This window comes from Macaca nemestrina, chromosome 5 (genome assembly GCF_043159975.1).
Source record: "Macaca nemestrina isolate mMacNem1 chromosome 5, mMacNem.hap1, whole genome shotgun sequence".
Classification (NCBI taxonomy): Eukaryota; Metazoa; Chordata; class Mammalia; order Primates; family Cercopithecidae; genus Macaca; species Macaca nemestrina.
The window spans coordinates 7,978,258-8,003,046 of record NC_092129.1 but is presented as its reverse complement, the minus strand read 5'-3'; the positions used below and the strand labels follow the sequence as shown (position 1 = coordinate 8,003,046).

At 41.7% G+C, this 24,789-nt stretch overlaps 1 long non-coding RNA gene across 5 annotated transcripts in view; it reads left to right on the top strand.

Annotated features, from left to right (window-relative positions):
- Window positions 1-650: 650 nt before the first annotated feature.
- The window catches only part of LOC105487525 (uncharacterized), a 40,883-nt gene continuing 16,744 nt past the window's right edge, over window positions 651-24,789 (top strand). For 2 of the 5 annotated variants that reach the window (XR_011623270.1, XR_011623266.1), the window contains exons 1-2: window positions 651-714; window positions 2,136-2,232. This is a non-coding gene — a long non-coding RNA (uncharacterized lncRNA). The other 3 variants (XR_011623269.1, XR_011623268.1, XR_011623267.1) reach the window with 3 other exon arrangements.

Genomic DNA, 24,789 nt, shown 5'->3' with positions numbered 1-24,789 from the left:
TTCCTTTTCACTTAAAGCTTTAACTTCTCAAAGTCACCATGGTTCAGATAACATTTAAATGTGGATAGTAGATATGCAGGAGGCAGTGATGTAATCAAGTTCCCAGGGACTCAGGCTGGAGGTTAGATGCGTGGGCAAAGTTTGACCACAGGCTCCTTTCTAAAGAGTCTTAGAAGAGAAGACTAGAGGCGGGGTGGGGTGGGAAAGGTCTTAGAAGGCCAAGGGCTGAGTGGCTCTCAGAAACCACGCCTGAGATCTGAGTGGGTTCACTGCACGGGGCTGCAGCATCGCTGCTCCTGCACGGCCTCCAGGTAGTCCAGGGGACCCCACTCACCTGCCAGGTGGGAAAGCCCTACTCCTGGCCTTTTCCTGGATCCTGGCCAGCACTGGGATTTACACTCTGGGTAATCACGCACTGTCAGGAGGCCGCTTCCCTGAACAGCCTTATCTCAGCAGTAAGGGGTACCCACCTGCCCACCGACCCAGACTCGCAACGTTAAGTCGCCTCCACCTCCCCGCGGCTCCACCGCGGCTCAGGGCTGGCAACCGGGAGGATGCTGGCCCCGCCCCATGAGGTCATGCCATCACGTGACTCGCCTGGCCAGTGAGAGGCAAGCGGAAGTGACGTTTATTTCTCCTGCGCGGGAGCTTTGGGGACGGACCTGTGGATGCCGAGGCGTTTTCCGTTCACCTGTGGGACTGGCGATACTCGAGGTAGTGGCTAGTGGAGCCGAGTCGTGGGTGACCTGCTGTGGATAAGTAGAGTAAGGTGCCTCCGCCCAGTCTAAACAGCCCTCCCCAGAGCTGGTGGCTTCCCAGGAGTGATGCCTGTTTGGCAGTGAGGCCCCACGGGGATGAGGACGGAGCACCGTGCAGTGCACTGTGCCCCCTTGAACTCTGCAGATGCCAGGGTGCGATGGGAGCGCCGTGCCAGTCCCAAGGCGGTGCTGGGTGTGCAGTGTGGGGCCTGGGACGTCTACCTTCAGCCCCTCTGACTCGCGCTGGATTTGCTGCCCCGGGCAGTGCTGCAGCGCGAAGGCACCAGGCCTGGCGTGGAACCCGAGCCGACGCAGGGCTGCGGCTGCGTTCGCAGGGAACAGTGACCCCATCGCGCAAAACATGTAACTTAGCTTCACATACACGGTAATCATTTATGGAGCAATAGTAAAACACAAAACATTAAATCCACGCGAAAAAGGGAAAATGTGCATACACGATTTCTTTAAGAAAAAGAAACACTGGCCGGGCACGGTGGCTCACGACTGTAATCCCAGCACTTTGGGAGGCAGAGGCCGGCAGATCACGAGTTCAGGAGATCAAGACCGTCTTGGCTAACACGGTGAAACCCCATCTCTACTAAAAATACAAAAAAATTAGCCGGACATGGTAGCGGGTGCCTGTAATCCCAACTACTCGGGAGACTGAGGTAGGAGAATCGCTTGAATCTGGGAGGCGGGGGTTGTAGTGAGCCGAAATTGCGCCATTGCCCACCAGCCTGGGCCACAGTGTGAGACTCCGTCTCAAAAACAAAGAAACAAAACAAAAACTCCCTTTTTTTTTTTTTTTTTTTTTTTGAGACGGAGTCTCGCTCTGTCGCCCAAGCTGGAGTGCAGTCAGTGGCCGGATCTCAGCTCACTGCAAGCTCCGCCGCCCAAGTTTACGCCATTCTCCTGCCTCAGCCTCCCACCTCGCCCGGCTAGTTTTTTGTATTTTTTAGTAGAGACGGGGTTTCACCGTGTTAGCCAGGATGGTCTTGATCTCCTGACCTCGTGATCCGCCCGTCTCGGCCTCCCAAAGTGCTGGGATTACAGGCTTGAGCCACCGCGCCCGGCCAAAAACTCCCTTAACTGTACTTTGGCAGCTGGGCTTGGCTATTTCCTTCCTAGAATATTCTCGTCTATTCTCTGCAGTCTAAGTTGTGTGCTGTTACGTTTGGTGGACATCACTTTGTACTCATTACATTTAATAGGGGCACAATTCCTTGGATTTCCCGAAGTCTGATTCGTGATGGTTTCTGAAGCAGCTAGTTGATGTTCAGTTCTGGAAAGTTCTCCCTTACAGAGCAGTGGAATACTTTCTCAGATACTTTGTTGCCTTTGACGGCTACACACGTGATACCATTCTGTCTTAAGCAGCAGGTGAGCAGGAGGGGCGCTGTAGAAGTCAAGTTCTCTCCTTCAGAAGGCAAGATTCTCTTCTAACCCTCTAATGCCTGGTCTTGACAGTTCAAAGGTAAGAGCTCTCTGGGGCCTGAGCCAAGCCTCTTCCTTTGGGGAGGGGCCAAGTTTTAAGAAATCTGCCCTCACATTAAAACACAATTTCCCCTAGCAGCACTGACTCGTTGGGCTGTGGGTCCTTGGAGAATAAGTGTCATCCCTCTTTATGTGGTACCTGTTTGAATGTTTGAAGACAGTGACCCTTGTCCTCTGAGTTATTTTCTTCACGCCTTTTTTGAGCATGGGGATGTGGTCTTTCTGTAGCCTTAGCAGTATTCCCAGTATTCCACTGGGGACCAAAGGGAGCCCATGCTTTGAATACAATTTTTAAATCATTCTATTAGTCCTATTTAACCCTGAACATTTCAATTTTGGTGGCAGTGCCAGAATATGCGAATAAAGGACTATAATATACTCCTTGATATTGGATTTTGTTTGAGAAAGATGTAATGGAAAAGCAAGTTAGCTTGAAACATCCCATAATTTTTCATGGGTAGTTACAATAACTACTTGCTGTTGGTATTATGCTATATAATTGCACAGTGTAATTGCTTCTTGTAGTCCTATGGTATCTGTTCTATAGCATTCTATTTTATAGGTATTTTTAAGGTGCATTTCTTATCGATTTGGCATATACACAGCAATAAACTGCTGTGGAATTGATTAGATAGTAGAGTGAAGCTGAAACATTTAGTGCATTGATTCTTAATCTGTAAAGATGTTTATTTGCAGTTCTGCATATATTTATTACTATGGTGTAAGTAATGTTAACATTAAAAAGAATATTTGGGGTGTGTGTGCTTCTAATAATAAACTAAAAGTTCCATTGTGTGTTAGTCCGTTCTCATATTGCTATAAAGAAATACCTGAGACTGGGTAATTTATAAAGGAAAGAGGTTTAATTGGCTCACGATTCTGCAGGCTGCATAGGAAGCATGATGCTGGCACCTGCTCTGCTTCTGGGGAGGCCTCAGGAAACTTTGAATCATGGCGGAAGGTGAAGGGGGAGCGAGTGTATCACATGGCCAGAACAGGAGGAAGAGCAAGTGCTGGGGAGGTGCCATACACTTTTAAACCACCAAATCTCATGAGAATTCACTCCCTATTGCAAGGACGGCACCTGGAGGATGGTGCTAAACCGTTTATGAGAAATCTGCCCCCATGATCCAGTCACCTCCCATCAGGCCCCACCTCCAACTTTGGGGATTACATTTCAACACGAGATTTGGGCAGGGTCACAGATCCAAACTAAATCACACCATTAGCTCTTTCCAGATGCTTCCCAGATGAATCTAGGCCAATGGTAGAAAAGAAAATGACGCCTAGAAGATCTCCTAGACAGGGATGTTGATAGCTTGCATGTTTATACCTTTTCCATGCCTTGTACAGTGCAGCAACAGTGTAGGATCATGACTAATGTCAGTTGATTGAATGACTCTAGGGAGGTTATTGTTGAGTCTTCCAAAACTAGTACAGTCAAGTGGTGAATTTTCTTCACCTTTATTTTCCTTGAGCAAAAATGGAATGATTCCGGGTGCCTCTTTGAGAATGAGCATCCTACTATAAAAGAGCGTTTGTAGGCTTTCTCACTGGGTCCTTGCTGAAGATTTCCTGCAGTTCTTTTTTTGTGGTCTTCTTTAGTGTTTTACTAATGTTTTCTGGTGGCTGCTATAATTTATATATATGAATGTTGTCTGTCTTTAGACATTATTTTATTTTGACTCATCCCTGGTCCTTCTTTCCATTTTGCTTCTATTGGTGACCAGTGGTAGTATGTGGTTAGAATACTGAATTTAATTTTGGGGATGGGTGGCACAAGGAGACTGATATGATGGAATGGAGGCTTGTTCTTTGAAATGACATTAACTTTTCAGGGTATCAGGGAACTATTTAGTGCACTGATCCTTCAGTTTTTGAATTGTTCTCATTTTCTGTTTCCACATTTTGATCTGGTGAGTAAAGATCAGAGTGAAGAGGGGGAAGATGGGATGTGATTGGAGGTGGGAAAGATGGATGGAGAGATGACATGGGGAAAGTAGATCTAGTCTCTCTGGGTCTGGCAAGCTCACAGATAGATGGGCCTCTAAATGGCTGAGAGAGCCTGATTTAGTTTATCGCTGTTAGAGGTAGTTGACTGAGGTAGCCAGGAAACGTTATTCATAGCTCTCAGTAAAGTGAATAATTTACTCCCTTCCCTCTGATAGAATGAAATCTGTAAAGCCTTTGGGACTCTTTGGATAAAGTGCTCTACAAACATGTCAGATGAGTTTTGGTTTTATTACAGAGAAGTCTTGGATGGAAAATGGGAGTTAAGTGAAACATAAGGATTTATTTCCTGAGGGAGCCTCTTTTAACATAATTATTTTTAAGAAAATAAATATGTGATAAAAGAGTTGAAATCATCTACATATTATAAATTTGGTATAGTTACATTTTGATTGCAGGTGCAACTCGTTTTTTGGTAAATAATTAATATTGTATCTGTAGACTTGCAAAATCCCGTATTATCACTTGAATGCAATGATTCTTACGCATGGTCTCTTGCTGAACCTGCATTTACTGGGTCTTACAGGTGTGCACAGCAAGCACACTGTACCAGTCACTGAGCTTTACTGGAAAATGGAAAAGCAGGTGGTGTACATGTGTGAGTGAGTATGAGTGTGACTGCTACGGGAGGAACGAGAAGTAAGGGCAGTGGTGGAGAGGGAGCAAAGGGAAAAGGAGGAGCAAGAATTGGGATTCTTCAGAAGAACTGTCTCCAAGTTCTCCATTTCTTCCTTAGGCTGAGGTTCTCAAATTGAACATGGTGTCAAGAGTATGACCGTTGTTATTGGCAACAGTGAGTCATATTGAAGTGCCCATATATTGTTGAATGGATGGAAACATGATGCAGAGCTAACAAAGCACTTTGTACTCTTTGTGGAATGGCATTATGTTAATGCCATTCAAAATAGAAGTGATATTCAGAAGAAGGAAATGAGAAAAGGCAAAATAATATTTAATAATAGGAGGTGGTTTTGAATGAGTTTAGCATCGTGGCCTGGTAGCATAATTTTAAGTAGATTAGTAAGATTTCTTTTCTTTCTTTTTTCAAAGTTGGTATTTTCTTATAGTTGCTACAATTGATTGCTAATGTAATTGACCAAAAGATATTCTTGGACACTGCATCAAAGTCATAACTGTGGAGGTCAGGTCTGGGCAAGTGAAAGAAACATTTGAACTAAATCATGTATTATAATATACATAATGTATAATCATATATAATATTTTTATATATTATATAATTCATATTTTGTGTATGACATATTACATATACATATTATATGTAATATGTTACATATTCATACATATTACATAAATATATCTATATAATCATAAGGTTGGGCATAAAAGGTGACAGCAGCTGCAGGCCATTCATGCACCTGTCAGCCACCTCCCCAAGAGTGATCCACTAGCAAAATTCTTGCTTCCTGTTCCCATGACATTACTAGAGGTCTTAGTTCCAGAAGGAGGAATGCTGTCACCAGGAGACACGACAATGATTCCATTAAACTAGAAGTTAAGGTTGGCACCTGGACACTTTGGGCTCCTCCTACTTCTAAATCAACAGGCTAGGAAGGGAGTTACAGTGTTGGTTGGGGTGATTGACTGGGACTATCAAAATGAAATCAGACTACTACTCCACAATGGAGGTAAGGAAGAGTGTGTGTGTAATACAGGAGATCCCTTAGGGCATCTCTTAGTATTACTATGCCCTGTAATTAAGGTCATGGGAAACTACAACAACCCAATCCAGGAAAGAGGACTACAGATGGCCCAGACCCTTCAGGAATGAAGGTTTGGGTCTCCAACAGGTTAAAAAAAAACCACGACCTGCTGAGGTGCTTGCTGAAGGCAAAGGGAATACAGAATGGGTAGTAGAAGAAGGTGGTCATCAATACCAGCTACGATCACATGACCAATTGCAGAAACGAGGATTGTAATTGTCATGAGTATTTCCTCCTTATTTTGTTTAGAACATGTTTGTGCATGGATACACTTGTACTAAGAAAATCTTTTATTTCCTTTCTTTTTCTTTTATCATGTGATATAGTATTTATTGACTTCATATCAGCATTTAATTGTTGTTAACTTTATGTAATAGCATTTAGGTTAAGGATTAGTATGCTTCTGGTTTTATGAAGGATAGCTGTATTATATTAGGTGTAATTATGATCTTATTGTCTTTCTTTGAAGATTATGTATGATTTCAGGAGATATGTATGGGTTCAACTTGACAAGGGGTGGACTTGTGATGGTTAATATTGAGTGTCAACCTGATTGGATTGAAGGATGCAAAGTATTGTTCCTGGGTGTGTCTGTGAGGGTGTTGCCAAACGAGATTAGCATTTGAATCAGTGGACTGGGAGAGGCAGACCCACCCTCAAGCTGAGTGGACACCATCTAATCAGCTGCCAGTGTGGCTAGAATAAAGCAGGCAGAAGGAAGGTGGAAGGAGCTGACTTGCTGAGTCTTCTGGCCTTCATCTTTTTCCTGTACTGGATGCTTCCTGCCCTCGAACATCAGACTCCAAGTTCTTCAGCTTTTGGACTTATGCTAGTGGTTTGCCAGGGCCTCTTGGGCCTTGGGCCATGGGCCACAGACTGAAGGCTGCCCTGTTGGCTTCCCTACCTTTGAGGTTTTGGGACTCGGACTGGCTTCCTTACTTCGCAGCTTGCAGATGGCCTATTGTGGGACTTCATCTTGTGATCCTGTGAGTTAGCACTCCCTAATAAACTCCCTTTCATATATCCACCAATCCTGTTAGTTCTTTCCCTCTAGAGAACCCTCACTAATATACCAAGGTAATGGAACCCTTAGACCACTTTCTTTGGAAGTAATAGTTACTATCAAGAAGTTTATTTTACTTACTTATAAAACCTGCAAAGTTGAGTGGCACCAAAGCGATTGATAATTTTTGGAAAACACTGTGAACACACCCTGCTATCCCATAGTTACTCCATGTTCCATCTCATGAGGAAACCAGGCTCTGGGATATTGATCTGGTTTTGATCTTAGGGGTTACACACACAGCTCCATAAGATTATATGTGTGGTGAATGGAGATTCAAATTCTTTTAAATAAATTGGGAATTACTGACAAATTCTTCACTTAGGCTTCTGAATTCCAGATGGATAACACACTCAGGTATTCAGTGGATGCTTGGCTATGAGTGACTAATCCAGATTGCTGGTTTATCAGCCTTGCATGGTAGCTTTGGTTTAATGCTGGGTAAGAAAACCCATAGTTTGTTCTGACATGCTCAAGAATGGTTTGCTGTGGAAGCAGGTTTCCTCTTATCCTTGATGATTTTCAGAAGAGAAGGCTGTGAATCTTTGCTTGGGTAGTTCATTTGAAATAGGTCATTATTCTTCTCATTAAGCACAGACAGGTAAGAATGGTTTCCTGAAACATCTGGTTTGGAGCATTGGCCTCAGGCTCCTACATTCATGGTCATAATAAAATCAGGCCAAACAACCACCTCTGCAGTCATGCTACAGAAAGGGTTTTGCAGAAAAACAAGTAATGTAGCAAAATAGTGACAAATCAGTAACAAAAGACCAACCTGACTGTTGTTGCCTGGCTAATGGGATAAGGTGATTGTGGTTGTCATTTTGTTATGGACAAGAACTATTGCTTTTTTGTTTTCATATACACAACACTTTGAGCAGTAGTTGGTATGTTATTGTCAGTAGGAAGATGTTTGTTGAGTGAATAACTCAAAAAAATCAGAGGTATAACAATAGCAGCATTCTCTGAGAGACTTGACTGCTTATTTAAATATTGCAATACAGCATTAGCCATAAACCTAATATGGAAAAGTATGCAGGGGTTTCCTTGCTATTTCGCCACATAAAGATGGTAGTGGGCAGAATTCTAAGATGACCCCCAATGACCTACGCCCTTGTATAATCCCCTCCTCTTAAGTGTGGATGGGATCTTTCACTAGCTTCTGACTGATAACATGTGGGAAAGGTAAAGGGATTTGTAGTTAAGATCCTTAATCAGTTGACTTTATAATAATTGAAAGGAAGATTGTCCTGTGTGGACTTTAATTTGAGAGCCCTTGGGGTTCCAGTACCAGAGCAGCTAGCAGCCCTGTCCTAACATGGAACAAAGGGAGCTGGATGTGGGTGTCTTCAGTGTGCCCTTCATGGGACACTCCTGTAACCTGGTGGATGGCCTAATGCCTAGTTGTCTGACCCATGACCGGGGAGTTCCTTACATGGGAAGCTAGTTTGTATTGGCAGACACCCTTGTGGCTCTGTGTGACCTGTGTCCAGTTTATGATTACCTCAATCCACCACCACAATAGGAAACAAACTAAAAGATTTTTACTTACAGATCTTAGGCAAGGAGGGTGTGATGATGTGGGAGGGCAGTCCTCTATCCTCAAGTCAGGCAAGGCAGGAATGAAGACTTAGGCAGAGAGAGAGAAAGAGAGAGGCAACTAGCAGTATATATGAGGGAATAGGCTGTGGGCCACTCCAAGTTCAGGGGCAAATGCCTGAATCAATGGTCCCCTTAAAGGAAGTGGCAGGAAAGTGGGGGAGCCAGTCTAATAGGCAGGAGAGATGCCTCTAAATTCTCATCTCTGGCCACCAGCTTGAGCCATGTAGGTGTGGTGTCAAACTGGAAACTGCCAGGGGTCGCTGAGCTCAGATTCTGCTTGAGAAAGTTAAACTTGCATTCAGAATGGATGCTGAGGCAACACAAAATTATAAGAAAGCGTTATAGGTCTGACCGAATCAGGTGAGTGTTCTGAAAGAAACTCTAGGGGTCAGAAAGCTGAAGAAATCAGGGACTCTCCTGCTAGCCTCAAAGAAATGAGCTGACCTGAGTTATACAGCTGCAATGTAATGGATTCAGCCAATAACCCTGTGAACACGCCCAAGAACCCAACCTCAGAGGAGCCCCAGCCCTGGCCAACACTCTGATTCCAGCCTTGTGAGATCCTGAGCAGAGAACTCACTAAGTCATGCCTGGAAACCTGCCCGTAGAAACCATGAGATGAGAAATGTGTGTTGTTTTAAGCCATTCAATTTGAGGTACTTTGTTACGTGGAGATGGAAAATGAATACACAGGGCAGCTCCAGATATTTATGCCATGCCCTGTTGTCTCTGTTTTATCAAAGTGCTGTGTATTTAGTATGTGAGACATAGATAGCAGCAAATGCTAGTTATGCCCTGCAAGCTGTGTTTCCACTCATGTTAAAGTATCATCCTGTGTGTAGCATCTTGAACCAAATGAAGATTTTGGGAAGAGGCTTCGCTTCCCTTTTTTGGATTTTGTGAACCACCAGGCAACTTTATTGATCACGTCAGACTTCAGTGGATCAGTTGGCACATGCAGCAGTCCTAAGATAGTTCCATAAAAGTTCTGTCAGCTTTTTACGAAATGTCACTTGCGATAAAATGTTGATAATTCTTCATATGTATTAGCTGCACTTTCAGTATTGTTCTGGCTGATAATAATGATGGTTAGCTTAAAGGAGCACTCTTCAGCATCATGGGTTATGCCCTCCCTCCCTTCCTTCCTTCCTCCTTCTTCCTTTCTTCCTTTCTTTTTATAAATAAAATAGATTAACTCTTGCTCTGTTGCCAAGGCTGGAGTGCAGTTGTGCAGTCGTAGCTCACTTCAGCCTTCGACACCTGGGTTCAAAGCAGAACTCTCGCCCCAGCCTTCTGAGTAGCTGGGACTACAGGTGAGAGCCACTGTGCCCAGCTGGTTATATCAACTTCTAATGCAACATTTGTCTTCAGCTTGATACTTCTTGGATTGTTGTGTTTTCTAGTTTGGACTTGAGATTATTACGGACATGGCTCTCTCGTGGCTTCTTCTAGATCATCATATGCAATGTGAAGGAACTAGGGAAATTATTTGAGTTATTGGGTCCTTACATTATCTACGTAATACAAAAGTGAGCTTTTGTTTGGGAGGTAGGAAAAAACAAAAGAAAAAAGAAGACAGTGGGTTAAGGCGGAATATGACTTGCACCAATGGGCAACTAGTCTCATTTAACAGAAAATGGAGTTTTCACATTTTCTTATCCTGATTCTTATGAAGTCTGAGAAGAGCTCTCTTCTAGTTTTAGATATTTTTAGTGTGTTTGCGTGTAGGAGACAATCACAACTCAATGGAAATAAGTGGTGACGGATGCTTCAGGAGAGGGATTTGTGTGTAGATTGGCTCTCTGGACCTGCTCCCGTTCCATTTAGAGAGACAAGTTGGGTAGTTTGCACCAATTAGATACACTGATGTGAAATTTGGAAGGCATTAGTGAGGCAGAGACAATTTTCTTGCCCCCTTTTCGTTGTTTGGATTTTTTTGTATAGAGTGCATTTGTGCTCAGGCTTTTGGGTTACAGGAGGCCGTTGTGGTTTTGGCTCTGGTATCAGCTTCCTGGTCCTTTGATGGCAGGTCCTGGAATGTATTCTTTAGCTTGCAGCTCTAGTGGCTTCAGAAGAAGGAACTTCCCCTTGAGGGTAGTTCTAAATTGTTACCGGAGTCGTATTTGTAAGTCCAACCTGGAAAGGTTCTTTCAGACCCTCTGGCAAATTTTAGGCCCCTCATTCCATGTATTCAGTGCTTTACAGTTTAAAACACCTTGAATAACTTTCCCTGAATACTGAATCTTGATGCCTATGTGTAATTTAGCATATGCACTGAATGTTTTTTATTTATGTATCCTCTTTTATTGATCAATCTTGCAAAAGGATTGTCCATGTTTTAAGCCCTTGTAAAAATCCAGCCTTTGGTTTTGTTAGTTCCTTTTTTTGTGTGTATTTGTTTTCTATTTCATCATTTTCTGTTATACTTTCAGTATACACTGTTTCATTATTTCTGTTTCATCATTTTGTGTTCATATTTCCCTTCTAAATTTTTTAAAGTTTTATTTTGTTGTTATATAACTATTTAAGTTTTGTACTTGGTTCATTAACTTTCAGCCATTTAAAAACTTTTTTCTAAAATAAGCACTCAAGCCTATACATTTCTTTTTGAGGATGGTATAATTACAACATGTGAGTTTTGGTTTGCGATATATTTATTATTGTTTAGTTCAGAGCATTTTAAAGTATCAGTTATGGTTTATTCTTTGAGCTATTTAACAAGGTGTTTCTAAGTTTACACATTGGTGGAGGGTGTAAAAATTCTTTTCGTTTTTGATTTTTAACTTACTTGCACTGGGTCAGAGAATGTGGTTTGTATTATAGTGATTTTTAGACATGTGTTGAAGTTTTGTTTATGGCCCAGGAATGTTTTTATAAATGTTCATGTGTTCTTGAAAATACTTCTGTAGCTTTAGGAAGCAGATCAGCATAGTTATTTATATTATTCAAATATTCTATATATTTCACTTTTTTATTGCTTGGTCTACCAATTATTTAGAGAGGAATGTTACAATTTCCCTCTGTATTGGTAGATTTGTCAGATTATCTTGAAGTCCTGCCATTTAAAAATATATTTTGCAGTTATATTAATAGGTGCCTAGAAGGTTAAGATTTTAGAAATTTTCATAATAAAAAGATAATAAAATTGATCATTTTATTATAGCCTAATGGTCCCATTTATGTCTAGTAATACTACTTTAAAGACTGTTTCTCCTATTAATACCAATTATTTTGATTAGTATTTTCTATGTTTTTTTTTTTATTTTCAACTTTTCTAAGTCTTTCTGTCTTAGATGTGTTTCCAGTATACTGTGTGCATATGTATGTATGGGTGTGTGTGTATGTGTATTTTTTTTCCAGCTATACATATTGTGGACTATATATATATATATAATTTCTCAGAAAGATCCAGTCTGACAATCAAAGTCTTTTAACTCATGAGTTTTTTTGTCCATTCACATTTATTGTGATTATAGATATAACTTATTTATCTTGGCCATTTCATTTTTGTGCTTTATATTTGCTCTGCTTTTTATTAGTGCTTTTCTTTTTTGTTTATGTTTGGATTGACTGGCCTTTTCTTCCTTTTCCTTCTTTGTTGTAATTTTTTCCTATACTGATTTGAAGTAATGTATTATCTTGTAGTGATTTTCCAAAAATCGCTAAAATATATTTAAGCTAAAGTCTAAATTCAGTTAATATCTTTACTTTCCTCCTAAAGAATAAAAAAACCTTAGAATGTCTTAATTTCAATCATGATTGTCCCAATTAATATACTATTGTTCTCCAGTGTTTTAGTATTTATTTTTCCTACTTGAGATTTGTTGGGTTTCTTGAATATGAAGATTTATGTCTGTCATTAATTTGGAAAAATTCTCAACTGTTATCTCTTCAAATATTCTGCCTCATTGTATTATCTCCTTTAGAAACTTCAATTAGATGTATGGTAGGCTGTCTCACTCTATTACTATGTTTCTCAATTCCTTGTTAATATTTTCTTTTTCCTCTTTATAGCTCTGTGATTCATTCTGGAATATTCCTTCAAGTTTATTTTTCACTTCACTAATTCTCTCTTCAGAGATGTCTAATTTTCTTTTTTAACCCAACCTTTGCATTCCTAACTTTATTATATTAAATTTATTTTGTGTGTTTATTTTATTTTCTACCTTTTCCAATTTTAGAAGATGTGGTTTTTTCATGATTGCTAATTTTGCGTCATAAGTTTGGTATTTTCTTTAATTTCTTCAAACATACTAGATATGTGTATTTTTTTTTTTGATAATTCTCAATTCTACTTCTTTGTGGGTTTGCTCATTTATGGTAGCTTTTATCCTTGTATTCATTGCTCGACTTTGAATTGTGAAACATATTACTTGGAAATTAGTGTATAGGAATTCTTTGAGGTCTGGGTTTAAGGTTTTTGTCCTGTGTCTATTGAGACTAATACCACGGATCACAGAGCTACATAAGTAGAGTGAATTCTGGCCCTGAACACAGTGAGTACCAGAATGTGGTTAGACGTTCTCAGGGAATTTTCCTGCCTCCATTCAGAGCCCGTGCTGAAGCAGTCTTTCATGCTGCCTTCTTCTTGCGGGTGTTGTTTACCGAGGGTACTGGTGTTCATTGTGTGGTGGCCTCTGATCTGATTTAATGCCTTACATATACTTGCTCTTCAGTTTTCCGCACTCAGCCCCCAGACATTAGCAGATCACCGCATCTTTCAGCTTTAGCCCTTGCTTACCTCTTTGTATTCAGGATTTGTCATTGTTTTTGGTATGTGAGAATGTTCTTTAAATTTTTGCCAGGCTAGTTCTAAAAATAATTAAAAATGAATATTTTATATATTAGTTTTAATAGGTTCGTATTTGGAAGCTTTTAAGCATATGTCATTGTTTTTCTTAATGAAAATGGAAAGTACCAGAGTCCTACTGGAAGTTAGGTTCATTTGATGCAGGTAATTAGGCTGTAACTTCCCTAGAACATCTATAATGCAGGACTTCATGATGAAAATAGAAAAGGATACATGTGGGAGTTTAACTCAAGCTGGAGAATTCCGAGGTTTCAGTCACTTAAACGGAGTCAGAAGAAGAGGTTATTGTTCTGTTGTTATTTCTGTGGTCTCTTCAGGTGTAAGTCTGCCTGGAGAAAATAAAAGTCTTCATAACAAAAAATAGACACTAATTAATAGAAGAATGAGCAGTCTCATGGAAACCTCCTTCCTTCTTTATCATAGTCTTTATTACATCAGACATTGCCATGCAAAGGGTCTGCAAAACATTTGCAAAGTGAAATTTTGAGCCTTACAATAGAAGCAGGATTTATGAAATTACTGAAAGTGATATTGGAGAACTGTTCAAATCTTGCGCAAAGCCCTTGAAAGATGAGTTCCTGAGAAGGCTATAGTAGCTAACATGTGAAGAGTAGAAAATTGATAAGGACAGTGATGTGATAAGTTTCAACAGATCAAGAGAGGGATGCTTGGAAGCACTGATGAAATGTGCTATGATCTTTTTGCAAAACTGAGCCTCTTTTTGATTGGGCTGAGGAAGTTGGGTATAAATGTAAGCTGTCATGCTCAAACACTGCCCCTGTCCATACTTGATGCATTGTTTAATAAAAACCTAAAAAGATGTTAAATAGAAACAAAACAAATGTGTTTTGATTTCTAGTTCAAGATAAAACCTCAGTTGAACCGTTTGATCATTCAACTGTGAAATATTTGTTTCTATTTTAAGTGGATTCACTTAAGGCAGCTTTTCTTTCTGTACTAACTTAGTGATAATGAAGCCTCCTGAATGGCAAATGATCTGTAGCATAAGTCTGGTGTAGTCTCCCAAGTCCTTTGTACGATTGAAGCTCGTAGGCTGGGCAAGAGTACATACCATGCTGGTCTGCATGCCTCTTTTTACTTGTGTTGTCCAGATTTAGATGACCCTTTTCTCTGTGATCTGTGCACGCCTGCACTTGGAGGGTCACTTTGGTGTATGAGGACCTTTATGACCTTTCAGGGAAAATTCAGTCTACACTGATATTCAATATTTATGCAGAGTATAAAATGCTTCCCCAAGGTGTTCTCCTCCATTATGGGCTATAAATTGCCCTACCAGTTTCTCTGGAAATGCCATTTTGCCCTGCATGGGTATATAGATCAAATTGGATGCTTTGGCAGTTTCTGCCAAGTCTCTGTATCCAGTCATTGACATGCTGTGGTAATGGAGAATGTTTTCTCTTGTTCAAAGGTTAATGGACACAATAACTGCTTGTTGGGATTCAGGCTGAGAATGGATTCTCCAAATTGGGTAGAGACCCACTCAGTGTCTTGACCCTTCCTAAGTATGTAGCAGAAAGGCTATAGCAGTCCTTGGATATTGATATCGGTCTTTTAATGCCCAGTCTGAGGGGCAGATTAACGGTTAAATGTATAAACTCAGGGGTCTGAGAGCCTGCGTCTGAATCCCAGTTCTGTCACTTACTAGATGTGTGGCTTAGATATGTGACTTAACCTCTTTGTGTTTTGATTACCTCATTTACAAAAGGAGTATGATTATTGTTTTTACCTAATAGATTTCTTGTGAGGACCAACATGAGCCACTGTTTGGGATATGGTTAGTAAGTGTCAAGTAAGTGTTAAAATAAATTATATAAATCACAAAGCTGAGAATTGTGAGATTTTAGACATCATACTGAGAATTAATTCTGAGATTTTAGACATAAAGTCACATAGAACAGCTGAAAGGAGTGTGTGCACGTGTGCGTGTGTGTATGTGTGCATGTATGTGTGTGCACACGTGTGTGTATGTGTATGTTTGAAGATGATCCTGAATTAGGGAATACTCAGCAGCATTAAACCCTCCTCAGATGTCAGAGTCCAATATTGGCACATAGAAAGTGAAGGGAATATTTGCTGGGACTAGAGGATTCTAAATTATTCACGAAGGCTTTGCAATCTTGAATCCTTTAATTCCATCACATCTCCAGTACAAAAGGCGAAGCCAATGTTTTCTGGTTATAGATTTTGTAAAATAAAATCCTTCGGTTGTGCCAGCCTGGTGAAACCATTTTAATATGAGGTATCAGCTGCTGTATCTATTGCTTCAATTAAAGCCTACCACTGGAGAAAAACCTGGGGAAACCCAACTCCATGAAAAAAAAATCATGAACAGAGGCGTTTTTAATCTCTGGCTGTGCTGTTAAGCTTATGGGACTGTGCTTTGGGATTTCTATACAAAGACAAAGGCTCAAGCTGGTAAATGAATTCTTTCCTAAGTGAAGCAATACCAACTAGTCCTTAGAAATGAACACTTAACATTTTGGGGATTTTCTTGTTGGCCCAGTGCCCTCGTTACCTTTCTGGCTTCTGTGCCTTTTTGCCCTTGTGGCCCTTGCCTACCACCCCTCCCCTCTGTTCTTTTCTCACCTCTCCCACTCCAGAAGAGAGTACATCCCTTCTCAAGGCAGGTGCCCAGACATGGGCGAGTCCTGTCTCCCCACATGGACTCTTACAACACCATTTCCCTACCCTTCATTTGACATGTGGGATGCGTTGTTGGGTCCTGTCTGTCTCATATTATCAGCTATAATGTGACTTCACAAGGATAAGACTTCTATTTACTCTTCATTAAATTTCTACACTTGCAAGCATAACAGATGCTGAATAAACAGTTACCAAAGGATTTGATTCTGGGACCCTCAGTTCCAGTCCTGGCTCTGCCATGAGCTTGCTAAAGTAATTTTTGATGTATTAGCTACACACACTGTTATACATGCCTTAAGTAATCATAGTCATAATAACAGCAAAACAGGTAACACTTACTGAATTCTTCTTACGTTTCAGTATTCTAAGCATTTTACATGTGTTAGCAAATTTAATCCTTACAAAACATCTATAAAGTAGGTACTGTTTGTCATCATCATTTTATAGATGGGGAAATTGAGGCCCTGAATAGTTGAGTAAGTTGCTCAAGAACACAACTAGTAGTGACAGTCCCAGAGTTCAGACCCAGGCAGTCTGGCAGCTCAATTAGCTGACTCCAGTAACAACAATAACCTCCCGTGGCAGCTTTTGATGAGTTTACTTGACGAGGCTGCAGTCCAATGATGCAGTCGCACACTGGTGTTGCTGTGAAGGGATTTTGCAGGTGTAATTGAAGTCCCTACTCAGTTGACTTTAAGGGAGGTTATCCTGGGTAATTGGGACTTTAAGGGAGGTTATCCTGGGTAATCTGGGTGAGCCTGACTTAGTGGGCCCTTGAAAGCAGAGCTGAGGCTTTCCCAGAGAAAAGACATTCCACCTGCCAATCCAGCAGCCCTGTCCTCCCCGTGGTCTTCGTGTCCTGACTCCTGTCCTGTGGATTTCGGTGTACCCAGCCCCCACAGTCCCATGGATGGTTCCTGGTCCTCGATCCTTCCATGTGTGTCTTGTACTGGTTCTGCTGCCTTGCTTGGACCCTGACCAGGACACACTGTGACACCCACCTAGCACTCCAGAGTTTGCCTGGAGCTGTCATAGCCCTCATCCGGGAGCACACTGTTCCATTTAGGGGCTCTCCAGCATGCCTTGTGCCTCTCATGAAGATCTTTCTCCATTCTGTCTGATGGGCTCAGAAAACTTAGAAAACTCCTCTTTCCATTATAGGTAATTCTGTCCCCTCCCCACACTGGACTGGGAACAGCTTGAAGGTGGTGTCCTGCCCATCTCTTGCGACTGCCATCAGAGTCAAGAGTAACTCTGGCTCATGCCAAGTGCTCCATGTTTGCAGATGTGAAGGATTAAATATCTTGGGCCAAGATGAAAAAGGTGACCTTCTGGCTTTTATGGGCAGGAATTGCTTTTCTTACGGGGTGCTGATACGTGCTTTTAAATCTGGGAGACAGCAGAGCTAGAAACATTAGGATTGTGGTAATTCACTAGGGATATTTATTCTAATGATTGACTTTCAAATTTTACCCCTTTAACTGCCATGCTTAACCTTTATTCTCCCAAGTTAAAATTTACTGCATTTCCCTAGGTTTCAGAAGAAATGAGTGACTGTGAGTATGTGTATGTTTTGCCTGGGCACAATTGTTCATTAGTGACCTAAACTTGCATGAATAAATGTCCATTCACAGTAATCAGAGGTTATTGTGCATTTATGGAAATAACCAGATCAAAGAGGCCTTTCTCCAGAATATCGAGGTCACAAATTAATTGAAATATCATCAGAGTAATGTTTTAATTTTCTCTCTCTGTTCTGTCCTTTTCTCCTTTTGTGAAACAAACAAACATGACCTCCTCTGGTTTAGTAATTGTGTTTTCTGAAATAGAGGTGGTAGCATGAGAGTATTCATCAAAAAGCAGTGAGCTGGATCAGACCGAGGCACGATGTTGAGAATGGTATTTCTTTGATCATGTTCCAGGGCAGAGTGGCTTGGTTTTGTGTCCTGGGCTCAGGATACAGAAGGCGTGCCCACTGGGTGGGACTGCGCTGGTCTGTGTGTGTGTACTCATTGCCATTCCCTCACTTGATTTTGTGTCCTGGGCTCAGGATATGGAAGGCGTGCCCACTGGGTGGGACTGCGCTGGTCTGTGTGTGTGTGTACTCACTGTCATTCCCTCCAGCATGTGGCGATTTTATCAGGGAACTTTACTGTAAATAAACATGATCGAGTGAAGCGTCTGCTTCAGGGTAAGACAGATGTGGGTGCCACACAGTCTTGCTGCAAATGCATATGTCAGCTGTGCCTGTTTGAAGAAAATTCAGCCCCAGGCAGTGTCTGATGTATATGGGACATGAACTGTGCATTTCCGCATGTGGACGACTCACGTGGTCCTTCCAGGGATAAAAGTCTCTTATGAATGTGCTTGAATGGGATTAAGCACAAACTAGTTTGGAATTTGAGGGATAAAATGGTGTTGGTGAAGTTCACTTCAGTAGTTTTCTCATAAAAGTAGAAGAAATCAGATACTCTTGATTCTCCTGCCTGCTCTGAACATTTGTGTGTGCACGTGTGTGCAAGTGTAATAGCCAAAGATGTGATATCTTGATTTTGACTTCAATTCTTGTCATTTCAAGGCCTAATTCATTTTTATCTTTCCTAAGGATAACCCATGACTTTTTCAAAATCGTTAGAGAAAGAAATGATCTTCCTTAATGATGTTCTAAAAACAGAGGAGAGATCAAATAAAGGCATAAAGGCATTTATAAATATGCCCTCTCCACTCTTGAGCTCACTTTAAAATTTTCTGTTTAAGCTGTTGTATAAAAAAATACCCCAGTCTGCTCTGAGGGCTACCAATGTTTTAGAGATTAATCAAGCTTGGGCTCTCTCAAGGCATCAACACTTTCAGAAAGAAAGAGCTTACTATCTTCTTTCTTGAAATTTGTGGCACAGAGTGGGAAGACTGACAAAAGTTGGAGCAAAACCCAGTGTGCTTCTCTGTCTTTGCAGAGAGTATTTCCCCATGTTACCAGTAAGGAAACTGAGGCCTGAGGAGCTTAAAACTCTTTTTATACTCTATTGCTAGAGATTAGGACATGATTGTCCCCAGACAGGGCTGTTAGGAAAGAAAGTTCACAGCACTTCAGGAAGCCCGTAGGAAGCTCCAGATGAAAGGCACTGGGGAGGGAGTGCAGCGTGGAACATGACTGAAGCTCAGAATGGAGCAGACTGAAATAATTGAGATGCTTTTAATTCACAAACTAGGTTAATCTGGTGTCCATCCAGATATTGAATTTCAAATGAGAAGATTTCAGCTGTAGCCAGAGGTGATTTCTCAGGATTTTTAGTCTTGTCTGAGAAAAACAATGAGGAAGTCATGTTTAATCAGCAAGTGGTGGGAAGAGCACTGGCTTGGGTTGGCCAAGCCAGAGGTGAAAGCCCAGGCCTGTCACTCACCAGCTCTGCAGCCCCCACTTGCCCAGCAGATCTGGCTCTGCTTTTGATCATCCTCCATAGTATGCCACGTAGCAGGCATTTAAATAAGCATGATAGTCCTCTGTTAGGAGATGTGGAAGCCATCTCCATGAAAGTGGCACACCTAGTCACTAATGGGTGATTGCTCTGTTCTGATGGACAGTGGCTATTTTCATATTTAGATGATTCCGCAGGGAAAACATTAAATTGCTCAGAAGGCTTGAAGGATTTCACTGGAAGAAAAATAATAGTTGAACCTAGTGTAGTGTTAATCTGTCCCTTAAAATGAAAAGTTATATTCAATTCCATAAAATGTCAGTCAGATCATTTATTCTACCTATTAAGTGTGTCACGAAGCACTCACAGTTGAGTGGGGGAGATAGACTCAACAAACAATGTAGTGCATGGTTAGTTGAAGCAAGTGACCTCAGACTTTGGTGGTGGAGGAGGGAGCTGGGAGAGGCTTCAATGTTCAGACTACTTTTGAGCTGAGTTTTGAAAGATATATATGGATTTGCCAGGGAGAGGTGGGGAGGGCAGGGGTGTTCAGAGGAGGAATATTTTTCATAAATTCAAGAGGGGACTTGAATTCTGATTCTGGCTGGCCTTGCATGTTGGTCCTCCTTCCAGATGTGATGACCAGAGCGTCAGATTCTTTCCCTGAGGCTCAGTAGGTAAGTTAGTGCCCTGTACTGAGAGCCAGGGTTAAGGATGGAGTGGAGTTCTTTTTTTCTGGTCATAGTGGCACCTCTTAAGTGAAGACGAAGCCATGGACCAAGAGACCCTGGAAGAGTAAACTTAAGGTAGGTCATGGCTCCTCCTTGTAGGGGCACAGGCTGATTGCATAGCTGGCGGGGCTGAGACAGCCCTCCTCGACTCATCAAGCCATGTGCCTTGCCCATGGCTGTGCCCAGCTGGAGAAGGGGGCCAGGCCCAGGCAGTTCTTGGTGAGGGATCCTCAGGAGAGCAGAGTCCTGTTGGGTCTTCTCTCAACAGCTCCCGAGTGGAAGGTCTGTTTGTGGCAACCCTGTGACTCTAGGTTGGCTCGGAGTTGGAGAGGCCCGCCTGTCGTTTCAGCAGTGCAGTGGTGTTCACATCAGGCCAGAGTTCTGGGGTTTGTGGAAGGACTTATGCTAAACTGGAAGTCAGGGGACCGCTTCACATCCTTCTGCTACTGGGATGTAATGAATATATAATTTGCCTTTTATGGAGTGACAGTTTTCACATCACAGTTTACTTTTTCTCTTTTCACCTGTCTTTATGGAGTTATCTTTAGAAAAGAAAGTCTGCTAAAAAGAGGCTCTGAAAGCAACAGTAATGTCTGCCTCAAAATTCAGTATTAATATTTCTAAGCAGAATGAAAGCAAATTTAACTTGTCATCTAATTTGTTAAAGATAAAACCCTCAAAATGTACTTGACATCTTAATTCAACACAGATGTTATAGACTGGATCTTTTAAACACCGTACAACCACATGCATGTTTGTTTATGTGTGGACGCACACATATCTCATATGAACCCCCTCTGTCGGTAACTGGGAGCAGGCTAACAAATACTCTCTTTCACTGTTTCCAGCTGAGTTTGGAGAAAGGTGATGCAACTATTGTTGTCCTCTAGTGTGCTATTACAACACTCATGCTTCTTCCAACATTTATTGGACACTTACTCTATACCAGTATTTTGTTAAATGCTGTTTTATTTAGAATGAATGCCTATTTATTCTCTCATCTAATTCTCACAACCATCATACAAAGCAGGTGCTGTTCTTACTCCCATTTCCCAGTTGAGTAAGCCAAGACTTAAGGAGATTAAGTGAATTTTTCAAGATGAGAGGCAGCTAGCAAAGGGGACAGTCTGATCCAGCCATCTGACTCCTGAGCACAGGGTCTCAAGCCCTCTTTTACTTAAGCTCTCCTGCTGGACTGAAAGCTCCATGCCTATCACAGTATATGTAGATAATGACAAAGGTAGTTAGTTGCATTGAATTAAACTACAGAGTGTTTTACTTCTGTGCCCCAGATGATTAATGGGCATCATTGGTTCTCAACTGAGGCCATTTTGCCTCTAGGGGACGTTTGGCGGTGTCTGGAGACATTTTTGGCTGTTGCAAGTTGGGGAGGAGATGCTACTGGCATCTGGTGATTAGAGGCCAGGGATGCTGCTGAACATCCTACACAATTAAAAAAAAAAATGTCTCACTGGAAATGCCAGTAGTACTGGGGTTGAGAAATCTGGTGTATATCAGTTTTTTAACTTTTTGTGATATACAGAGGCAAGATTATCCCCAACAGTCATAGCAGTGAAAGGTTTATGCTTATCACATGTTTTCTAAGGAGGTTTTTTGGAGCATTTTCATTGTTGAATCCTATTTTTCAGCAATTGCCAGTTGTTAAAAATCAAGACTCATCTCTGTCATTCTCCCAAGACACAACATTAGCAGAAGCTAGGCTGATGCCTGGTGTCATGGAAATACTGCACCAACCAGAGACACGTGGTTTTGTTTAGGGCTTGTGCATTGTGAACTTGGTCTACATTTTTCATTGTATAGCATTGACGCTTTAAAGAAAAGTATACAAGCATACTTTTAGCATCTCTACTTCCTGAATAGCTTGTTTATAAACATGGGCCAACTGGATTAAAGTAACTGTATGTGTAGAGTCACCAGGCACAGTAAAATTATCACTAAATTCTACATATTCTTTACGTTCACTTGGAATTATAAAAGCAGATGCTACTCTTGTATGCTTAACAGTATTTGACTAGAATAAAATAAGTTCAAAGGCAGTTTTTTTATTTTTTATTTTTGATACTTTGAATGAGAAGCTTAAATAGTGGTATTTAACTACATTCATAATTTACCTATGAGCTCTCAATATTCTATACCATTGTAAACAAACAGTCCTGTAAATAACGTCTTCTAGATAAATATCTCTTTGTAACAATAAACTGTGATACCCATTTCTTTTTTATTTATTTATTTTTTGGAGACGGAGTCTCGCTCTGTCGCCCAGGCTGGAGTGCAGTGGCACGATCTCGGCTCACTGCAAGCTCTGCCTCCCGGGTTCATGCCATTCTCCTGCCTCAGCCTCCTGAGTAGCTGGGACTACAGGTGCCCGCCACCTTGCCCGGCTAATTTTTTATATTTTTTAGTAGAGACAGGGTTTCACCGTGTTAGCCAGGATGGTCTCGATCTCCTGACCTCGTGATCCGCCTGCCTCGGCCTTCCAAAGTGCTGGGATTACAGGTGTGAGCCACTGCGCCTGGCCGATATCCATTTCTTATGAAAAAATTTAACCACGGATCCCTAGGACCGCATTGCTTTATCTGCAAACCTCTACTCAATTTATTAGCATTATGCTGCTTACTATAATCATACATTGGTGTTTCAGGCATGGTGCTGTGGTCAACTCTGTGGTCCCATTGGTCTTGAAGTGTGCTTGTGTTTCCTGGGTCATGGGTCTGCTGTAGTCTTTGCAGGCACCCAGCACACGAGGGTGGCACATGAGAGTCACTGAATACATGCTGGCTAACCAATTTCTGCTATTATGTGGATTAATTTCTGGCTTCATCATGTCAAGTTCATAAATTAGACATCAAAAATTATAAAAGAGGCAATATGTTTTTAAATATATAATATGGTATTAAAATATTAACTCCAGATTTTGTCAAAACTTGTTAATGTGTGATTGGATTTAAAAATGGAGGTTTAGACTGAAGCATTAGTAGGATAGAGGAGAGATGGCAAAGTGAGTGGGAGACGAGTATTTATATGCAGAATTTATAGGAGAAACTTTGCAAATGGATTCCATGAGCCTTGGACTTCTAAACCACATAGTCTAAAAGGGAGTAGAGGGAAGATGTGTGAACGCTTGTGAAGAGATGGGTGTGGAAAATGATGTGGCTGTGTTGTGAATCCTTATTCCGTCACAGGGAGGAGGTGGCTGGGGGAGCCACACCCTTCGTCTGTAGCCTAGTGAGAGGGTTTCCATCAGCTGTTGCAGGTCCCTTGAAGTGTGTCACCTGGGAGACGCAGAGTACTGCTGCCTGAAAAGGATGAAGTGGGGTCTAGTAAGAGCATAGAGATGCCTGGGATCGCCCTGCACACCCAGTTTTTGGAGCAAGGGATGTATCATTGTCTTCCAATCCAAATACTGGCCACGTGAAAGAGCTTGTGTGGCACTGTCCCGGGTCCTGCCCAACAGTGCTACCTAGAAGGTTGGAGGGACCCCAGCAGCAAGGAACTGAAAGGGATGCTCCGTTTCTAGGAGCTGCGGAAGGATCTGAACATATTGCCCCCAATCAAGCTGCATTCACGTGAGTAAGCAGAGTGTAGGAGAGCAGACCCAGAGATGGGAACCTGAAGAATACTGTGAGGTCCCCATGAAGGCATAAAACCATTCAGGCTAGCTAAGAATTGCCCACCCCTTTCCCAGACTCTCCCAGGTATGAAATACCATAACATATTGGCAAGTTGATCAAGAATCATAAAATGGATATTCCAGTTGCAAACCTTTTTTCTCGTAGTATACATGATGCTTTTTAAGTGAACCCATGTCCCGCACGCCGACACACGCACAAATACCTATAGCACTCACATCTGTAAACACTCAACACCCAGGAAAGCCGGTCTGTATCCCCAGGCTGACCACAGATCTGTGGCATCTATGGGCCAGTCTGATCAGATTCCCTCTTAAGAACTTAAACTGGAAGGAAGCAAAGAAAGTGTTGTTACTTTGTAAGAGAAAAAAGAGACACCGGAGTTTCTGTGGCTGCCAATGGTGGAGCGCTCATGTGAAGATCCACCTGCTTCCGCCGTGGGAGTCCTGGAATCTGCTTCGGATCCCACCCTGCATCCTCTTCTCCAGCCGGAGGGCAGTTGCTTGTCACAGCCTTATTCTAGGGCCCCATGAGGGGGGTCTGTCATCACCCCTTACATAAACAGCTCCTTGTCTGTTCCACCTAGAGGGAATGTTTGTTCCTAGCAAACAAATGAGCCAAAACTAAAATGTGCTAAAGGAAGGAAAACCTCGGTACCTGTTTGGAGAAGAAATGAAAAGCAAATTAACTTCTGAGGTATTTGGAATTAGTTTGGGGTTTTGTTTGCATGTTTGGGTTTCACTAGAAACCTAAACGAAAGGCAAAGTTGGTATGGAAGGATGACTCATTTCTAATTCAAAGTGTTTAAAAACGTCCTAGTTTTCAACTCTCCCTAAGTCTTAGGGATTCCTGGGGCCTCGTTTAGGCTCT